This window comes from Myotis myotis, unplaced genomic scaffold (genome assembly GCF_014108235.1).
Source record: "Myotis myotis isolate mMyoMyo1 unplaced genomic scaffold, mMyoMyo1.p scaffold_m19_p_17, whole genome shotgun sequence".
Classification (NCBI taxonomy): Eukaryota; Metazoa; Chordata; class Mammalia; order Chiroptera; family Vespertilionidae; genus Myotis; species Myotis myotis.
This window is the reverse complement of record NW_023416321.1, coordinates 18,141,054-18,163,570: the sequence shown is the minus strand read 5'-3', so window position 1 is coordinate 18,163,570 and position 22,517 is coordinate 18,141,054. Positions and strand designations below refer to the sequence as shown.

The window sequence follows — 22,517 nt, the reverse complement described above, 5'->3', positions numbered from 1 at the left end:
TACCTACAAGGAAATACCCCTATGACTGTCAGCTGATTTCTCAACAGAAACCATGCAGGCCAGAAGGGAGTGGCAAGAAATATTCAAAGTGATGAACAGCATGAACCTGCAACCAAAATTACTTTATCCAGCAAAGCTATCATTCAGAATAGAAGGTCAGAGAAAGAGCTTCACGGATAAGAAAAAGCTAAAGGAGTTCATCACCACCAAACCAGGATTATATGAAATGCTGAAAGGTATTCTTTAAGAAGAGGAAGAAGAAAAAGGAACTCTTATCATTTGCCACAGCATGGATGGAACTGGAGAGCGGATAAATACCACATGATCTCACTCATTTGTGGAATATAATGAACAACATAAACTGATGAACAAGGACTGATCCAGAGACGGAGAGGCATTGATTGGACTGTCGGGCTTTGGAGGGAGGGTAGGTGAGGGTGGGGGTAAGGGGGAAAGATCAACCAAAGGACTTACATGCAGGCATATAGGCCTAACCAATGGACACGGACAACGGGGGGGGGGGGGGGGGCTAGAGGGTAACGTGGGGACAAGGACACATATGTAATATTTTAATCAATAAAAATATATTAAAAAAATAAAAAAATAACACTGTTATATACCCTGCATCTAAATGCCACAGAAACTTTACAGGAGAGATAAATTACCTTCTAAATTATCAGCTCAACTAGTGGCCCAGTGCACAAATTTGTGCACATTGAAAGGAAATTAATTAAAAGAAATATTTTAATATCGCTATTCGCCCTTTCTCTATAATAGAAGTGTCAGAAATGAAAGAAAATTAGTAAAATGTATATGGTAATAATATGTAAATTGATTAATAAACAATAACATGCCATAACAACAGACATGATATAAAAACAACTAAAACATGATATAAAAACAAAATATTATATAAAAACATTGATAAAAACAATGACTGATAAATTGATTAAACTTATTCTAATATCTCCCTGTATACCACATTAAGAGTAAAAACACTTTCAGAGTGCTTGACTAATTTCCCTTGTGATGAAATTTACAACTTTAACGTCACACGCTCTTCAAACTTGAGAGAAAGTAACATATAACTGACCATGTCTGAAAAGGGGTTCAGGTAGAAATATTCCTACTCTGTCTAGAGTTTGTCCTTGTAATTTATTAATAGTCATTGCAAATGCTGGCTCACAGGAAACTATCTTTGAATTAATTTAAATGGGAGGCCAGTGTCAGACGGGGACAAATCAATTCTTGGAATCAGAACTACCTCTCCTTCCACAGATCCTGTTAATACTTCAACTTCGATTATGTTAGGTTGCAATCTTTTGATAATAAACCTAGTACCATTACAAAGACCCCATTTACTATTAAGATTTCTCAGTAGCATGATGATTGCACCCACTTTCAATTTTAATTTATGACAAGGCATTCCCGAAGGGGTAATACTATTAAGAAATTCGATGGGAAAATTTTCCATTCTGGCATCATCTGTCAAATCAATGGAATCATCACTCAAATAAGTGTGAAAAACTCCAAGTATATCCAAAATGTCTTCATTTAATTTATGAATGTGCTCATTTTTAGGACAAAGAATCGCATCTTTAAATATATTTTTAATATTATCTATAGATATACTATTTCCAAAGGTAGCTTCAACAATAGATCCATTACAAATCATTTCACAGGGGATTTCAATAATATCCATTCTGAGAGCTTTATATGTATCACGCAAGCACGATTCAACATTTATTTTTTAAATTGCCAGTGCATGTCAGATGTACTGGCCAGTTGGTCAGTCAGACAGTCGAATGGACAGTTGGTCACTTAGCCTTTTATATATATAGGTGACAAGATAGATCTACTATATCTTAACAAAAAATAAAAGTTAGTATACTGAGCTAGATATCCCAAGCTACATTCTCTTGATTATGTTGTATTAAATTATTATTTATAGGGTGATAGATGCAAAATCTTGTGAATATATTAAAACCACTGAATTGCTGCCCTGGCCAGGTGGCTCAAGTTGGTTGAAGTGCCATCCTATAACACCAAAGGTCTGGGGTTCGATTCACAGCCTGCGTACACAGCTAGGTTGTGGGTCCGACCCCCTAGTCGGGACACATATGGGAGGCAACCAACTGATGTTTCTCTCACACATCGGTGTTTCTTTCTCTTTCTCTCTCTCTCTCTCCTCCCTTTACCTCTCTCTAAAAATCAATTTTAAAAAAATAACACTATTGAATTACACACTATAAAGGGGTGAATTTTATAGCATGGGAATTATATTTAAATTAAAACATTATTGCCTATACAGAGTCATAAACTTCACTTTTTTAATTCAAACCCAATACAAGTGAAGGGGAAACATCAATTTCCATGTATTTATGGTTTATAATTTATAAAATATCTATGAAAGTAATGGCTGATTAATTTCTACCTACTTCTACTCACCATTAAATAGTCTATTCAATTAGTTACAATTATTGGAAGTTCAGTGTGTAAAAATTCATTTAACATTATAAACCTTGGGAACAAATCTAAATATAACTAATCACTTTTCAAGTTCAAATAAAAGTCATTTTGAAGACAGAGGCCATTAGTAAATGAATAAAATTATTAAGTAAGCACAAGGTACAGATTTACTAAGCAAAGTCTCTTAGAAACAGTTTTATTTTTCAAATCATAATAACTCAATCATGAAAACTATGGCCATAACTAAGTACCAAATCACAAACTTGATTGGAAGTCTTCTCCAAATTTTTATTATCATCATATAAACTAAATAGAATACTTAGGATCAACACATATACAATATAAATACAAATTATAATCTTCAGTATTAAAGAGGTGATCATAATTCAAGAAGTGAAATGATTTCACATCCTACTTCAGAGAAAGAGAAAAATATGCAAATTCTCTCAACTTCTCATTACTAAACCTACAAACTTAATGCTTGGATACTCATTTTTTTTCTTCCTTTCACTTACAATGTCCACTCTACTCTCCCGCCTAACTCTACTCTACTGCCTTTGCTCTGGCTCTTATAGCCAACTCACCACTTTCTCAAGGATATTATCTCTCCTCTCCTCCACGGAAGTCTCGTCAGCACTTAAACATACTCAAGTCTCACCCATGTCTCCTACTTCCAGCCACCATCCAACCTCTTCTCCTTCATAATGAAACTACTTTAAAGAACTGTCTACACTTTGTGGCTCCACTTCTTTACCTCCCACTGTATAGGGCTTCCTCTCCCACCATTTCCCTACACTGCTTCTCCAAAGCCCTGGGAACCTAATAACTAAATCCATCCAATGGACACTTTTCATTCTTTATTACATTTGTTCCCTGAAGGGCATTTGCCTCTACTGACTACTCCCTCCTCTGGCACCTCTCTCTTCTTTTTGGTTCTGTTTAACACCACATCCACCTGGTTTTACAGTAGGTCATAAAACTCATTCTAAGTCTCCCTTGCCAGATTTTTTTTTCCTATGTACCATCCATGAAAGTTAAGGTTCTTCATGGTTTTGCCCTAAGTTTCTTTAAATCTATAACCTGAGGAACACAGATGCTCATATTTGTAAACATTAGAATTATTTGTAAACTGTTATATGTACATGAAAGAACTCACTTTTTTTTTTTTTTTCTGGAAGGAGGTTCATACTTTAATAGACTCACAAGTCTCTTCCCTCTCAAAATATACATCTGAAAGGCCATTTTCCCATATATTCCTCCCTGGTCTGTACCATTTTAATGACACCTAAATCTATAAACCCAAACCTTTGCTCTCTCCTGAACTCCAGGTCCACACAGGCAAACTAAATATATCCCCAAAATAAAATCCCCATCGTCCCTCTCCCCCCAAACTTCCCATTTACTTTTTTTCAGTAAATAGCTTTGCTTCCACTCCATTGCCTCAGACAAAAACCTTCACAGCAGCCTTCACTACTCCTCCCTCACCTCACCTCCCAGCAATTTCCAGTTCTAACTAATACCCTTCATCTGGCCACTTCTATTATCAGTGCCACCACCCTAGTACAGGCCACATCAACCACTATCTACGTCAGTGATGGCGAACCTTTTGAGCTCGGCGTGTCAGCATTTTGAAAAACCCTAACTTAACTCGGGTGCCGTGTCACATATAGAAATTTTTTGATATTTGCAACCATAGTAAAACAAAGACTTATATTTTTTATATTTATTTTATATATTTAAATACCATTTAACAAAGAAAAATCAACCAAAAAAATGAGTTCGCGTGTCACCTGACATGCGTGTCATAGGTTCGCCATCACTGATCTAGGTCATTACAGTAGCCTCCCAATCAATCTCCTGCCTCAACCCCCTTCAATCAGTTCTCCACACTGGACCCAAAGTGATCTTCCTAAAAATATGATTAAGTCCTTCCATCCATTCCCCTCCTTCTAATATTCCAAAGCATCCTTAAAGCATTCCTCAAAACTATCCTTTTGCCTGTGCTCTGTAGCTCATACCCAACCTACCCCTTCCTTAGGGACCTTGTCTCTCTCTCCTCTGCTGACCTTCATCCTTAAAACATTCCCAAGGTCTTCAGGCCCCAACTTTACTCTGGTTTACAATACCCTTCTGGCCTTGGCTCCTGCTTACCCCTCTGACTTCAGCTTTCATCACCATCTCTCCCTTCCAAGCCCCCAAGTCCAAGATCCAGCCACTCTAAACTTTCCCTTTCTTAAATGTACACTCTCTCACCCACAACCTTCCCAGGCCTGACAGATTTTTCTCAGGCTTCATCTTCTCATCTTTTAGGTCTCAAAAGGGAAGAAAGCCTTTTAGAACATGTTTCTCTCAACCCTCCGCCCACTTGTATTTTCACAGAAGCCCATTGCTATCACAAGCATTTATCACACTTCATTATAATTGTTTAAGTGTAGAATGTTGCTTATAACTATAGAGCTGGAAAACTCCATACAGCAAAACTCCATGTCTGCCTCATTTCTTTGTACTTCCAGCATCAAGGACACATTGCCAGGCATTTGATGGGCCCTCAATAAATACTTGTTGAATGAATGAAACAGACTTCAAAAAAATCTAAAATAATTTCACTGAAAGAGGAACTTTTATTCTATATGATAAATTACCAATTCTCAAATCATCATGATGTTGACTTATGAAATCTTATTTTTAGTGTATTCCTTTATTTAAAACATACTCATCTTCTTTTAAAAATCACAAATAAGATGTTGCTAATATATAAAAAAGTTTCAAAGGGCAACTGAAAAATCAAAACAAAGAATTTTAAAATCAAGTTTAAAGTTTATGAAGAAAAACTGAATTTCAGTAACCCAGAGACCAGGGAAGATAAAACAGGGTCCTATGAGAGGTTCATTTAAAGGTTAATTTAAAACATAAAGAAATACCAGGATTGGTCAGACTGCTAACCTTAACACTAGATAGACAGCTCCAACCAATTTTGTTTTAAGATTTTTTATTGATTTTCAGAGAGAGAGGAGGGGAGAGGGAGAGAGAAACATTGAGACACTGATAGACTGCCTCCTGCACATTCCCAGCCAGGGATTGGGCTACAACCCAGGCATGTGCCCTGACCAGAAATCGAACCATCAACCTTTTGCTGCATGGAATGACGCCCAAGCAAATGAGCCATACCGGCCAGGGCCAGCCAGTTTTTCCTTAAATTATTTTATACTCTAAAAGAAAAAAAAAAACCTCTCAGTTGTATATTTTAAAAGACTGATTCTTAAACATAATTTGAGATTTGGTAATTTATTTGCATAGATAAATTATTTTCATGCCTTGGAGTCTTTATTGCACTGTTCTTTTTCTTAAGAATATACTCTGGGTACTTGAAGCAGCGCCCATTGATCTTTCCATCCTTAGTACCAATTATAAGAGCTCAGGTAATGCTCAGAGAGTTAATGTATTTTTTTTATAAATATTTTTATTGATTTCAGAGAGGAAGGAAGAGGAAGAGAGATAGAAACATCAATGCTGAGAGGAAATCACTGATTGGCTGCCTCTTGCAGGTTGGACCAAGCCCACAACCTAGGCATGTGCCCTTGACCGGAATTGAACCTGGGACCCTTCAGTCCGCAGGCTGACGCTCTATCCACCGAGCCAAACCAGCTAGGGCGAGAGTTAATGTATTAATAGGACAAATCTAATTTGTCACCATAATAAATTCTCAACTAAGGAGGTACTGTATATATCAGAATCTCCAGGGCAGTGGTTCTCAACCTTTCTAATGCCGCGACCCTTTAATACAGTTCCTCATGTTGTGGTGACCCCCAACCATAAAATTATTTTCGTTGCTACTTCGTAACTGTAATTTTGCTACTGTTATGAATTGTAATGTAAATATCTGATATGCAGGATGTATTTAGGCAACCCCTATGAAAGGGTCGTTCGACCCCCAAAGGGGTCGCGACCCACAGGTTGAGAACCACTGCTCCTGCGGAATGTATGCACCATATTATAATGTAACTTTATATTTGTAACAATTTATATTTATATTTGTATAAATTTGTATTTGTAAATTTAACATCTTTTGTAACAGATACTATCGAAAGTTGAAACAAGATTGGAAATCATGGAGCTAGGGAGGGGTAGCAGTGTGGAAGAACTTTCATTTTAGTTTTCTAAATGATTATTACAGGAGAAAGGTAAAAGTAATTTTGAGAAATGCTAGACTAAGCTACTAGAAGGGACTAACAGGAGAGAAAGCCTGTAAGGTAGATGGGGCCAGAGCAAAGGCTAGAGTATAGACTTTCTCCTAAATAGTTACCAATACTTGAATAATTTTAATGTTTAGTAAGCTTTCTACTGAAGTAACATATACAGAAAGGTGCAAAAATCTTAAGTATATAATTCAATAAATTTTCACTAATTTTTGTACTAAAACAAAACATTAAACTGGACTCTAGATATTTATGTAGCAATCATGTGTCAATTTGATTAATGCTAACTACAAATGTGGCATTACACCAGCACAACGCCATTACTCCAGAATCCATTAGGGACCATGTCTCACATGGCCTATAGATTTGCACTAGATTAATCTTACTAGACTACTTTAATCATGTACCTTTCTCAAATCCCTTCAAAGCATTTCTCATTCTTAAGTTTACACTCCTTAAACCTATCCTGTTCTAGCTATTCTAATCACCCCTTCTACAGATAGATGGTTTGAAATAGGTGGAGGAGATTATCAAAATAAGCTAAGGTTGGCCTCATTGGTATACTGGTAACTCCTATTTCACACAGATGCTGATGTGACCATCGTGAGATGCTTAATGAGAAGGGAGCATTGCCTATCAGTGGTTCTCAACCTTCCTAATGCCGCGACCCTTTAATACAGTTCCTCATGTTGTGGTGACCCCCAACCATAAAATTATTTTCGTTGCTACTTCATAACTGTAATTTTGTTACTGTTATGAATTTTAATGTAAATATCTGATATGCTATATGTGTTTTCCGATGGTCGCGACCCACAGGTTGAGAACCGCTGGCATTCATTCTTTCATTCAACAATTCCTGAGCACCCACTTTGAGCCAAGTGCTATGATACATTCTGCAGATACACAGATAAATAAGATGTAGTCCTTTGCCCTCAGAGCCTGTAAGTCAAGTATAATTCAAATATGCTATAAATGCCTTTGTTGTTGTTGTTTTCTCAAGAAATGTTCTCAAATTTTGCAAAGATCCCCTTTTAGTAACTTTTATTTGAGGCAGTAACTGGAGGAAATCATTTGCAGAAGTGCAGATGTAATAAATATTACCATTTCACTTAAGTCAATAATTCTTTTCTGGATGAAAAAGAGTTACTACATGCAAAACACTATGTAATAATATCAGAGTATAAATCCCAGCTGTAGAAATAGAATGCTATTGCTGTTCTTACTGAGTTGTACTCATAATGAATGGCTGTCTATGCTTCATCTGAATAAAACTCCCAACTGCTCAATGTCTTCTTGCCAAAAATTCCCCTTCCTCCTCCAGATTGGAGTTGCATTCCAATTACACTGCTGATTGGAATGAGACTGCTTGAGAGAGAGGAAAAAGAAACACTCAGACATCCCGTCTTCCTTCACTGTACAAAAACAGATTTTATAATACTGTTCTTGCAACTCAAAAGTTGTACAGACTATTTTTGAACAGAGTAGAATTCTCTGGGCTTTCTTTGAAATTATATTATCATTGTAAAATAAAACTGAAGTTCAGGATAACATTCCTATGCAAATTCCAACAAGATGGGCTAGTGTTTTAAAAATGTCTACTAATATGCACCCTTCCTGATTGCTGGCACATAACAGCAATTTAGATTTTTCTGCTCCAAGAAACAACCTCTACCTCAGCTCTTAAATGTGAAGTGAAAATGAAATAAGTTCTACAGAAAATTGTACACAGTATAATTTTTTTTTTTTATTTTTTTTATTTTTTTATTTTTATTTTTTTTTTATTTTTTTTTTTTTATTGCTTAAAGTATTACAAAGGGTATTACATATGTGTCCATTTTATCCCCCCGCCCTAGACAGTCCCCTAGCCTCCCCTATCCCCCAATGTCTTATGTCCACTGGTTATGCTTCTATGCATGCATACAAGTCCTTTAGTTGATCTCTTACCCCCCTACCTCCTGCCCCGCAACCCTCCCCGGCCTTCCTGCTGCAGTTTGACAATCTGTTTGAGGCAGCTCTGCCTCACAGTATAATTTTTATAGGTATGTGTTTTAGTAGTTACTGTTGCTTGAAACAGGAGCACTGCACAAAGAGCCACATTCAAGAGGATTATTATAAAACTAGAGGCCCCATGCACGAAAATTCGTGCAAGAGTAGGCCCTCCCGCAGCTGCCGGCACCAGCTTCCCTCCAGCACCCGGGACCTGGGCTTCCCTCCTCCGGCCACTGGCAAGCACCCAAGACCCGGGCTGCTTCCCTCCTCCGGCCACCCACAAGCAGGCACCCAGGACCCGGGCTGGCTTCCCTCAGGCTGCCCACAGACACTCAGGACCCGGGCTGGCTTCCCTCCAGCCGGGCTTTGTCAAGAATGATGTCCGGAAGATGTCTGGTCTAATTAGCATATTACCCTTTTATTATTATAGATGTTGCAATGAGCAAAAATATCAGATACAACCCTATTTGCCCAATAATAATCAAACGGATAAGGATAACAAGCAGCATCTTGAAATATTACAGAGCCATTAAAATTATGTAAATATGTTTACTGACAAAATATTTTCTTAACATGCTATTAAGAATAAAAGTCTTCCATAGTGGCTGCACCAGTCTGCATTCCCACCAGCAGTGCACGAGTGTTCCTTTTTCTCCACATGGAGTTTCCTCAAAAAACTAAAAATGGAACTCCCATTTGACCCCGTGATCCCACTTCTAGGAATATATCCCAAGAAACCAGAAACACCAATCAGAAAGGATATATGCACCATATGTTCATAGCAGCACAATTCACCATAGCTAAGATCTGGAAACAGCCTAAGTGCCCATCAGTAGATGAATGGATTAGAAAACTGTGGTACATCTACACGATGGAATACTATGCTGCTGTAAAAAAGAAGGAACTCTTACCATTTGCAACAGCATGGATGGAACTGGAGAGCATTATGCTAAGTGAAATAAGCCAGTCAATGAAGGAAAAATACCACATGATCTCACTCATTCATGGATAATAGAGACCATTATAAACTTTTTTTTTTAATATATTTTATTGATTTTTTAGAGAAAGGAAGGGAGAGAGACAGAGAGCCAGAAACATCGATGAGAGAGAAACATCGATCAGCTGCCTCCTGAACATCTCCCACCGGGGATGTGCCCGCAACCCAGGCACATGCCCTTGACCGGAATTGAACCTGGGACCCTTCAGTCCGCAGGCTGACGCTCTATCCACTGAGCCAAACCGGTTTCGGCCCATTATAAACTTTTGAACAATAATAGATACAGAGGCAGAGCTGCCTCAAACAGATTGTCAAACTGCAGCGGGAAGGCCGGGCAGGGTTGGGGGGCAGGAGGGAGGGGGGTAAGAGATCAACCGAAGGACTGGTATACATGCACATAAGCATAACCAATGGACATAAGACACTGAGGGGTAGGGGAGGCCAGGGGATTGTCAAGGGCGGGGGGGGGGGGGGGGGGGGAAGGACACATATGTAATACCCTTTGTAATACTTTAAGCAATAAAAAATAAAAAAAATTAAAAAAAAGAATAAAAGTCCAACCCTGGCCGGTGTGGTTTGGTGGTTGAGCATTGACCATGAACCAGGAGGTTTGATTCCTGGTCAGGGCACATGCACAGGTTGGGGGCTGGATCCCCAGTATAGGGCATGCAGAAGGCAGCACATCAATGATTCTCTCTCATCATTGATGTTTCTATTTCTCTCTCCCTCTCCCTTCCTCTCTCTGAAATCAATAAAAGCATTTTTAAAAAGGTTAAAAGTCAATTTACAAATAGTACATTTAATACAATGTAATTTTAGTAGGGAATATAAAAAGATTGTATAACATTTACTGAATATATGTGCAAGTATATATCAACCACTCTGTGAAGTCAATAGTATTACCTACATTTTATTTATATCACCTACATTTTGTTTGTATCACCTACATTTTAGAAATAAAGAAACTAAAGTTCAGGCATAAAAGACTTGCCAAAGATTACACTGAGTTCTAGAGTTTACATTCCAAGTCAAATTAATTTAATTACAGAACCCAAACTCTTAACCATCATATATAAAATGAAACAGTCCCTAAAGTCAGCTCTTCCTTTTCAAAGCAACTTAAAGGAATTATTGGTGATACAGTTTCAAAAAATGGTTAATAAAAACCTAGATTGCAGAAGAGCCTTCTCTAAAACATAAGAGTTTTCTCCCACCTTCATGTAATCTTCCCTCCTTAATTCCAAATGCAGAAAAGAAACTGCAAACTGTCATTCTGGGAAGCACTGTTCTCAGTCTGTTGAGATCTTGCTTCCAGATATACCCTCTGTTTGGCTCAAATAAACTCTAATAAATTATTTTTAAAAAACACATAAGAATTTTCCTCTTTCAATAGATATAATAGTTTACCCTCTATAACCATATTAGACCTACTTTTAGCTAAATATCTTGCTACAATGCCATCTAATCAAGGAATTTTAGGCAATTCATGCTGCAAAACAAACTGGACCTCTAAGTTTAACTTACTGTACTTAGTATCTGGCAGGTAATTTAATTAGTGTATAAGATGATGTATTAAAAGACATAGGTTCTACCACAATGAGGTAAATATTCTTACTAAAACAACAAGCAATATCAGCATTTAAATATTTCACCAAAGGAAAAACTGGTTCTCAAGTTAACTAATTAAAAATGACCTTTCTAGCCTTAGCCAGTTTGGCTCAGTGGATAGAGGGTGGGCCTGTGGACTGAGGGGTCTTGGGGTTTGATTCAGGTCAAGGGCACATACCTCAGTTGCAGGCTCCATCCCCAGCCCTGGCCAGGCCTCATGCAGGAGGCAACCAATTGATGTGTCTCTCTCACATTCTTGTTTCTCTCTGTGTCTCCCCCTTCCTTCTACTCTCTCTAAAAATCAATGGAAAAATATCCTCAGGTGAGGATTAATAAACAAAACCAAAAAAATAATAAATGGACAAGATTTTGAGGGTCAGTGGTTAGAATAATAGCACTTGAGATGAGGGGAATATTTTGAATAAAGGCAAAGGCAGAAAAGTCCTGGGCTTATTAGTGGGAACAAAGAGGTTCAGATTTTCACTCTAGAGGTTTATGAGAGAGACGGCTAGGATCACTGATAGCCTTTTGTATGAGGAATCTATAGAAAAAGAGGATGGAGCCTGGATTCAGAATGCTCCTTTTACTAGGTGACAGGTTAGGGCAAGCCACAACTCTTAGCTGTAATTTCCTTTTCTGTGGATATTAAACATAACTCACAAACTTTTAAGGATCAAGCAAGAAACTGTGTGTGGAGGTCTTTTGGCACATTATAAAATAGATATATTATTTAAATGTGAATACTGGAAATGGAAATAGGCAGAGAGATATGTGATACTTGATGTAATCTGGCAAATGCTTTAGATGTGGGGTGGTCAGGGAGAGGGAGAGATAAGGAAGACATTTGCTTTCTGGATAATGGGAAGCATGTGGTGCAGTTCACAGAACCAGAGAAGTCGAAAGAAAGAAGAGCTGGTTCACTAGGGAAGCTGATTAATTCAACTTTGAATAAATATAAGTTGAAGTGCTGGTGAGATTTCAAAGTGGGTGTGTGGTAGTCGATTTGAAATGTGGGCTCTGAGCTTGAGAGAGGAGTGAGGCTAGACATACAGAGTTTTGTGTTTTTTTGAGACATACAGATTTAGACGTACTTATTCATGTTTACTGAAAGCTCACGAGATGCATAAACTTTGTTATTGATTGAATGTTTGTGTCCCCGAATTTCATATGTTGAAGCCCCAATCCTCAATGTGATGACATTTGAGGGTGGGGCTTTGGGAGGTAATTAGGTCCAGAGGGTGAAGTTCTTAAATTTGGATTTGTGCCCTTATAAGAAGAGACTTAAGAGAGGTCACCATTTTCTTGGCCACATGAGGATATAGCAAGAAGGCGGCTGTCTACAGAATAGGAAGAGGGCCTTCACCAGGCATTGAATCTGCTGACACCTTGATCTTGGTCTTCTGAGACTCCAGAACTGTGGGAGATAAATGTTAAGCCACCTTTGTGTTATGGCAGCCCAAACGAAAACAGGCTTCTCGCCAGGTTGTGAGAAGATCCCTTTCTTGCTCTTTAAGATTCTTGCAACCTAGTGGATTAATTTTATTTTAAATTTTAGAATAGAGGAATAACAATAGCTGATATTTATTGAGCACTTGTTGTATATCAGGTAATATTCTAAGTGTTTTATATTTCAATTTATTTAATCTTTAAATCGGCACTATTTGGTATCTGTCTCATAGTATCTTCATTTTTACAGATATCTGAGATAAAGAGCTATTAAGTAGTTGGTCACAAGTTAATAAGTGACAGTAAAACCCAGGCATCTGACTCTAAGTGTTTAACTTTATATAGTCTTTTTTTTTATAATATATTTTATTGATTTTTTACAGAGAGGAAGGGAGAGAGATAGAGAGTTAGAAATATCGATGAGAAAGAAGCATCGATCAGCTGCCTCCTGCACATCTCCCACTGGGGATGTGCCCGTATCCCAGGTACATGCCCTTGACCAGAATCGAACCTGGGACCTTTCAGTCCGCAGGCCGACACTCTATCCACTGAGCCAAACCGGTTTCGGCTAACTTTATATAGTCTTATAGCTTAACACTAAACTATGGTGTCTTTTATGAGTGTCTATAGAAAAAGAAGGCAAAGGAGAAAAACTTAGGAATGGCCAGAAAGTGATGCAATTTCCTCCCTACATATAGAATAGTGTTGTGGCTTCACTGCAACTATTTACTTGAATCATATAAGGTTTCTTTCTCTTGGTGTTCCCACGAAGAAAGTAAATTATTGTGTCGCTAAATTTAGATATACTGTATCAAATCTATTGAGCAGTCATCCTATATAGTAAAAGCCCAATAAGCAAACTGTCCCCTCAGGCGGTCGTTTGACCAGAAGACCGAGTTCAACCACTTGCTATGACATGTGCTGACCACTAGGGGGCGGGGGCAGGCCACGGTGGGCATCAGCGACGCAGTGCTGGCAGTGGGCAGCAGTGGAGGTGCTGCCGGCCCCTGATACGGCCCTGATGAGAGCTGGACTGTGGTGGGATGGTGGAGCAGGTGAGCAGGAAGCACCAGGCCAAGGCGGGTGCAACCGAGGGTCTGATCGCCCTGTCAATAGTCCCAGAGACGGCGGCGGCAGGGGGCGAGGCCACTGCCCAGCTCCCAGGCACTGAGGGAGATGGGGTGGGGGGAGTGGCCCCAATCGATTGCCCCGCAGACGGGATGGTGGAGCAGGTGAGGGAGCGGCGCCAGACCAAGGCCGGGTGCCAGGCGGGACTGCGGGGCTGCGAGGTTGGGGGCACAAGCTGGGGCCCGATCTCTATAGGCCACCCTGAGGGACCCCACCCATGCACGAATTCGTGCATCGGGTCTCTAGTCATCAATAAGGAAGTGGGTCTGTTTGAATGAAGGTGACCAGTAAAGAGAAGGTGGTGAGTGGCTGAGTCTCCAATAGCACTAGCCAGGATAGTGTTCAGTCTACAATTAGCATAGGAGATTCTTAAGTCATAGTGAATGAAAGTACTTTTACGTGTTTTCATCCTCAAGTTGGAGAAATGAAGTTACAGAATTATAAGACATATAGCTGAAATGCTTTCAGATAGTGCAGTAATAGCTTCCACAGTGTGCCTGCTATATGACAGGCACCTAGACTACTTGCTTTGCATTTATTTCGTGCTGAATGTCTTGCTTGGCTTTAGCTGAACCTTATTTTTTAACGTGAATTTACACCAGAACGTGATTATTATGTTCCTAAGAGAAGCTTTCTTTTAAAGCTACCTCTGATCTCTATAAGGTAACCATTTACAGTTGTGGCTGGCTAGAATAAACTTTATCTGCATTTATTATATCAAAGTAGAGCATTGTTTTTGTGTTGAGAAAGTTAATAAATTTGCACTTAACTTAAAAAAAGCTTTTTTGTATATCCTAATCTTGTTTCAGTTTTATTCAGTTAAAAACTACACTTACTGGGAAACTTTTTGACTAAAATCTTCATACATTTGATATAAGTGAGCCATTTTTGTTGTTGTTTAAAATATATATTCAAAAAAAACTTAACTTCATACTTTTTAAAAATATGTTTTTATTGATTTCAGAAAGAGGAAGAGAGAGGGAGAGAGAGATATAAAAACATCAATGATGAGAGAGAATCATTGATCGACTGCCTCCTGCACCACCACCACCACCACCACTACCACCACCACCCCCGCCCCCCTAAGGATTGAGCCTGCAACCTGGGTATGTGCCCTGACTGGGAATCGAACCAGCAACCTCTTGGTTCATGGGTCAACATTCAACCACTGAGCCAGGCTATAACTTCATAATTTTGAAGTATTTCCTGTGTTAATAGGGAATTACTAAATTTAATAAATTTTTTCTTTTAGAATAATTTTAGATTTACAGAAAAGTTACAAAGATAGTACAGTGTTTTCATATACGCACACCCATTTATCCTATTAATATTTTACACTTGTCACACTTTAATGAACTAATATTGATACCTATTAACTGAAGTTCATATTTTATTCAAATGTCCTGAGTTGTCACATCTTTTATCTGTTTAAAGATCCCAATGAGGACACCATATTACATTTAGTCATCATGTCTCCTTAGACTCCCCTTGGCTATGACAGTTTCTCAGATTTTTTTATTGTTTCTCAGACTTGTTATTAATGACCTTGACAGTTTTTAAGAACAATGGTCGTTTTGTAGAATGCCCCTCAATTAAATTTGTCTGATTTTTCATGGTTATTCTGGGTTCATAGGTTAGAGGAAAAACCACAAAAGGTAACAGTATCGTTTTCACAATATCCTATCAAGGGTATATACTATCAACATGACTTACCACTGTTGATATTAACTTTGACCTGACTCAAGTTGTGTTTTTAAGGTCTCTCCACTGTAAAGTTATCCTTTTATCCTCCTTTACATACTGTACTCTTTGGATGGAAGTCACCAGGGGCAGCCCATATTAAGAACCAGGGAGTTATTCTCCCCCTCCTTAACAATGGAATGGCTACATAAATTATTTGTAATTCTGCATTGGAAATTTGTTTACCCTCTTCCATTTATCTACTTTTTTTCAATCACTTATTTATATCAGTATAGATTCATAAATATTTATTTTATACTTTGGGTTATAATCCAATTCTACTTTATTTTATTGCTCAAATTATTTTAACTTTGGTATTGGGAGCTATTACCATTGGTTCCTGTGTTTCTTTGACATACCCACATCACTGGGGAGAAAGACGCACACTTCCATACTTTCTGACTCTAGAAAAAGCTATCAGCTTATCTCGTATGTTCCCTGGCCCAGTCCAGGAAACAGTCATTTCTCCAAGAGGGCCGAGGAATTACCAAATTTAAACATTCATAAAGACCCACATTTTTCAAACAAACAGTTAAGCCAATATTAACCCTTCAGTTCCTAAGGTCTTCCTCAACTACAACATTAAACTCCATGAGGTCAAGAACTTAATTTTTATCTCCATTGCATCCCCAGAGCCTAAAACACCATGCACAGAGTACACAATTCAGTAACTACTATAGATACCAGTCTCAGACATTCTGAAGCTCTATAGCAGGGCTCAGGATTGAGTCACAACATAACTTGCCATTCCAATGGAATCTGCCTAGATTTATCATACTTAGACTCCTGTTCTAACATCGCTATGTCTAATTCACTGCATTGTTTTACAGTAAACAAAAGGCTTCCTTTTTCCACTGCTCCTCCCTCTTATTCCACTGCAAGCCAAACGTGTGTTAAGTATTCCCCAGGAAAATTTCCAGTGCAAAGGACTAAGCATCACATTTCCTAGATTTTTTTCTATAATGGCATATTGCCATTTACATCATTCTGCCCAAGCTCTATTCAAATGATCATTTTAACTTGCTATGTGTAGTTTAAATGAAAGGCACAATGCCAAATTCTTATCAACATTGGCAGAAGAAAAATCACTGACAATGAAAGTGCCAGAAATTCACTGATACCTATTTATACATAATGCCCCCTCAAACACCCAGTGAGTATCCATGTAAAATAAAGCACCTGAAACCTATCAATATCTTTTTATAAATCTGTAAATATGTAGAAAGAAAAAAGCATAAGCTAAACATATACTGTCTTATGTGTATAGGGTTTGATTACAATTTGAAGGCATGTTTCCACACTCTAGCCAATTACATGCAAAAATAAGCCAAGATTATAATAAGATGGTTCTATTAAACTTTGTATCTACAATTTAATTAAAATATTCACTAAATAATTTGTGACAGCTTATTTTTTAGAGATAATTTCTATAAGGAAAAAGAAAGCTACTCACTACTGACCAAAAGGAAGACACATTTGTATAGTGTGACCTTTACTCTGGCTAACTTACTAGGTTAAGGCTTGTCTGTAGATAGCACTGTCAAGTTAAATGCTTTACAGAGGCATATATTTACAGATTCCAAAGGAAAAATGAGCACAAAACAAAATTATAGCAGCCCTAGAAGCCCTTGTTTTCTTGTGCATACTGGCCTTTCCCAACCCAATGTTGCATCCAATACCTGTACTCTGGACTAAAGATCTTATGACAGAATATATGGTGCTGACCCTACTAAGACTTCAAATTGATCCTTACAAAGCCCTGCTTGGTTGCTCCAATATTCATTTAAACCTTAAATGATTATCAGGAATAAATTTCACATTGAGTCTTTATTAGAAGAAAGGCTTATTGTAATAAGTCTTTTGTAATACTCCCCTATTGCTCCTTTAGAAAATTAATGGAGCCAAAACCGGTTTGGCTCAGTGGATAGAGCGTCGGCCTGCAGACTGAAGGGTCCCAGGTTCGATTCCGGTCAAGGGCATGTACCTGGGTTGCAGGCACATCCCCAGTGGGAGATGTGCAGGAGGCAGCTGATCGATGTTTCTCTCTCTCATCGATGTTTCTAACTCTCTATCTCTCTCCCTTCCTCTCTGTAAAAAATCAATAAAACATATTTTTTAAAAAATTAATGGAAAAAACTACAGACTCATTCGAGTTTTCAGGGCAATCAAAAGAATTGTGATGCTTAGAATTCCTGTAGCTCTTAACCAAACCCCTCCTGATCCTCCATTTCTTCCATAAGAAATCGAACAGCAGTGTTCACACCAGAAGCCTACTGCATATCTTGCTAAGACATACCCTCCCTGCTTGCATTTGGTGGCACTTTTCTACTCACTCTATGGATCCCACATGCTATGCAATTCTTATTACTTCTAAGCAACATTCAATAATTTGTCAACTGAAATCCTTTTTTATTAAATCCTTTTCTGTTCCCTTTGCATATCACTCTTCAACTCTTTATTCAAAACTTAATTTTGCAACAGTACTCCCTCTTTAGATGAACAGGAACTACATGATTATTTAGCAATAACTCAAAAATTAATATGCCCAGCTCTAATCCTAAAACTACCTCCTATTGTCACCTCTGATTTAATATTGTCTGTGGAATGACTTATCTTTAAAATAACCAAAAATAAATAAATAAGGGCATTTCCTGTGCAGGATACACTGTTACCATTAAACATGCAGCCACTGAAGCAGGTTCACTGCTTAATGAAACTTGGGGAGTCCCTACTTTCCTGTCAAATGACCAAGAAGTTTGTTTCACTGGAGGAGTTAATTAACCACAAACTGGGTAATATCCTCTCTTAACACAGAAATTCCACAGTTCATATCATCCTCAAAGTTTCAGAAACCTTTCATGTTTCCCAGCCTGAAGTTTTGCCACTTGCACTAATGGCCATGTAGTTGTTCCCTCAGAGCTGAGGGAATGATTTCTACCTATGAAATCATTATAATGTGCCCAATGCAAACGGGATCAATTCCACTAAAAACTTACTCTGTACTCTTACATGAAAACCTAACTAAGTAATGTCAGAGACTAACCTGATTTACTCAGTCTTATACTGAGCAAGTGTAAGTTACACCTTTCTTCTCTAGAAAGGATCTCACCTAAAGGGATCATTTTCAGGTCCCCCTGTCAACAGCTACAACAGTCAAGCTTCAAAGTGCTGACACATAGGTTTATGTGTCACAGTAAAAACAAGCTACCAATCCAGACCACCAGATTTCCATGCCCCTGAGTGATCTTAAACTGAGCCTAATTAAAAGGACTCGGAAGCAGATGACTCCAAGAAACACACAACTTGCCCCAAAACTGCAGCTCAAGTTCGTAACTACATATACTGACAGATGCTGCACAAGATTTTGGAACACAACAGAATTATATGTTCTTTTTTTTAACCATCTGTATGCCATAAGCATCTATAGACGCAAGCAGCGGACCTTTTTTAATTAAATTCAAAATATCGTGGCAGTTAACTGATTAAAAAGGACTGCTATAATATTTTTCTGGTGATTTAATTTAAATATAAAGTGATGTTGTTTTCTCTTAGTTTAGTGGAAATGAGCTTAACTATGTTTAATTCCTGATACACTTCAAACATGTTTTCAGATTAGCCTGTGCCTTGGCAGCTACCTACACACCATAATCGCAAGACAGGTACATATGTATATACTCAAAACATATACACAGACCACTTCTGGCTGATACACTCCTTGTCTGACCAACAAATCCATATGTCACCAGCCTATCAAAAACACTCAGGGACTTTGCTATCCTAATATAAACCAGAGAATTATATAAACCAGAGAACCTCAAGGTCTTCTAGCTACTCTATTTCTCCTTCCCAAAAAGTTGTCCCCAGCCTACCTAGACTCTGCTAGATCCGGTTCCTTGCTTGGCAATGCTTATTTTTTGTTCTCTAATAGCCTTTGTTTTTCTCTTTAGTAACTGTTTCTAGGGTTCCCCACTATTAAATTCTTACTCATCTTTCCCTCTCTCCTTCGTTTAACAGCATCACCAATACACATAGTCATCAAGGAAGCCTAGAAATTTACCTATTATCCATATACTTTCCATAGCAAATTTTCTAAAACAGAACTCAGACTACATCACTTACTTGCTTAAAATCTTTCAATGGCTTGCCAAAACACCTTAGCACACACAGTACTTTATAATTTGGTCCAGCCTAATCTTCCTACACACTCACAAACACCCTTCATCCACTATACACTTTCAATACAGAACGCCTTCTTCACTAACCTCCAACTTACATACCTGGTTAAATCCTACTAAGCCTTAAAAATTGAGCAAAACCATCACTTCCCAGCAAAAAGTGATCCTTAACACCTACTCAGACCTCTACCAACCTGGCCAAGTTCACTTTTCCTTTCTTAGTCTCTTCACAGTACTTTTATCTCTATCATATTAAAATACCACACTGTAAGCTACCTTAAAATCAAAGATAATATCTTCTTAAACCTCTTCTGCTACCATAGTGCCTGACCCTTAACAAGTACTCAATAAATAATTCTTTACTGATTGATGCTCTCAGTATGCTAGACTGTCTCTGTTTCTCTTACCCCCAACCAGTTTTATTGAGACATTATTGACATATAACATTGTGTAAGTTTAAGGTGTACAACATCATGATTTAATATACATATATTTTGCAAAATAATTACCACAGAAAGCTTAGTTAACTGAGGTCCATTTCTCAAGAGGGAATAAAACCTTTGGTATGCACATGCTCAGTATCTTCTAGACATCATCTTTTATATAAACTGTCCTTTTAGTCCCACAAAAATTATATGAGGAATATATAATTTTACTGATGAGGAAACTGAGACTCAGAGTCTCAAAACTACCATGTAGAATAGGAAGCTATAAATTCAAATTTTTCTCAGTTCAAGATCCATACTCTTCCCATTATGTTTTGCTGTTTATTTATAGGTAGAATCTAGAGAGAAAATAGCTCCCTTCATGTACTGTTTTATTCCCACCCAAAACCTCATTATAAATTGTAAAGGGTATTTAAGAACACATAAGGCGCCCTAACCTGTTTGGCTCAGTGGATAGAGCATCAGCTTGTGGACTCAGGGGCCCAGGATCGATTCCGGTCAAGGGCATGTACCTGGGTTGCGGGCACATCCCCAGTGGGGAGTGTACAGGAGGTAGCTGATCGATGTTTCTCTCTCATCGATGTTTCTAACTCTCTATCCCTCTCCTCTACTCTCTGTAAAAAATCAATAAAATATATTTTAAAAAAAGAACACATAAGGCAAATTAGAGCAATTATCACTGCACTGGAATTAAAAGGAAAACCAGACCAAGGTAAACCACGAGTTTCTAAAGAGATGAAGTTTCTAAAGGAATCAACTGATGTCCTGGGAAAGAATCTTAGAGGCTGAGACTAATGTCCCAAGGCAGAATCTTGAAGACAACTTTTTAGTAACACTGCAGTAAAAAGGCTAGAGCGAACGACAGGTAAGCGAAATTTAAGAAAAGAGGCTAAGCCTGGCAGGTGTAGCTCAGCGACTGAGCATCGACCCAGGAACTAAGAGGCCGCTGATTCAATCCCCTGTGGGTGGCATGCAAGAGGCAGCTGATCGATGATGTTTCTCTCTCTTAAAAAAAAAAAATCAATAAAAACATTTTTTTTTAATAGGAAAAGAGGCTAAGATGAACAGCATGTTAGTAGAATTTTAAAAACATAGCAAAAGGAAACAGAAGCAAACAGAAAAACAGAACTAAGAGAACAGAGGCCAGGAAAAGCAATCTTGATAACAAACAGGTAAACTATCCAGAACCAAAGTAGGTCTATTCAGAAACCTCCTACTGAAAGAGCCTAGAACACTCACCAAAAAGGCTGCCTTGACACAAGAATTTCGGCCTAAAGTCTACAGGAAATTAATTTGATGAATTGACTGCAAGAAAAATACTTATCCAGAAACCTAGACTACTGATAGAGAAAATAAAGGGTTAGGCCCGGAAGATGTAGAGACAACTTATAAAGACAATAACGCTTAAGTGTTAGTTAGGTTTAGAAGAATGACCTGAGAAATCACAAAAGGTACCTGGAAAGAGCTATTTAATATTTGAAACAAGGGTCAACCTGAGAGACATGAAACTATATGTAGTTTGAACCCAGAAATGCTCTCGTAATATGAAGATTAACTGTTTACCTGATCTCGGTGAAAAGGGTGGTTTTACAAAAAGGGATAATGAATGACAAGGAAAGACCAGCCACTTGAGGTGACTGGAGAGAATAATCATCTGCTTTTACCCTTAGGTAGTGAAATATAAACTTAATGCAGATTAACTGAACAGCAACAATCTTAGAAGCTTTTGCTGGTTTGTCAATTTATTTTATAAACTTCCAAAGACTTCATACCTGCATCAAGTAGAAAACCACTTCACTTGAGAGATTATCAGTCAACTGGGAATTTCTAAAATATACAATCCCAATCAAATTAAATGTCACAAAAGATGTTACTCTGCAAGTGAGCAGAGAGCTAATCTGCCCAAACACAATAAATGAGTTCCTGCCACCACACCCAAACTGGTGCAACAGGTTGGTATAAGCAGTAAGACAGAACTATCTCTTAATACTGTTCCACCTAAAAATTTCTACAGGCTCTAAGACAATCATCAGGGGAGAGAAAACAAATGATGGTCCATCCTCAGTTGAAACAAACTGAGCCAAATTGGTTTTTTTAAACTGTCCTTAGAAAACTATAAAAGCACCCAGAGTTTGCTTCTCATTAGCTGAACTGATAAAGATAAGAATAAGTTGCTTTACAAGCTCCTTGAAAGATCCAGGTAAGAATTTTCCTTGGATGATTGGGGAAAATTTTAAATACCCCCTGAGGCCCTACTTTCAACAGCACTTAACTAGCTCTAGGATGACCTTAAAAAGCAACTACTAGTCAAATGAAGTACATG

At 38.1% G+C, this 22,517-nt stretch overlaps 1 protein-coding gene across 4 annotated transcripts in view; it reads right to left on the bottom strand.

The window, feature by feature from the left end:
* SMURF2 (SMAD specific E3 ubiquitin protein ligase 2) overlaps window positions 1–22,517 on the bottom strand; it is a 99,071-nt gene that overhangs the window by 44,414 nt on the left and 32,140 nt on the right. The window lies entirely within an intron of this gene.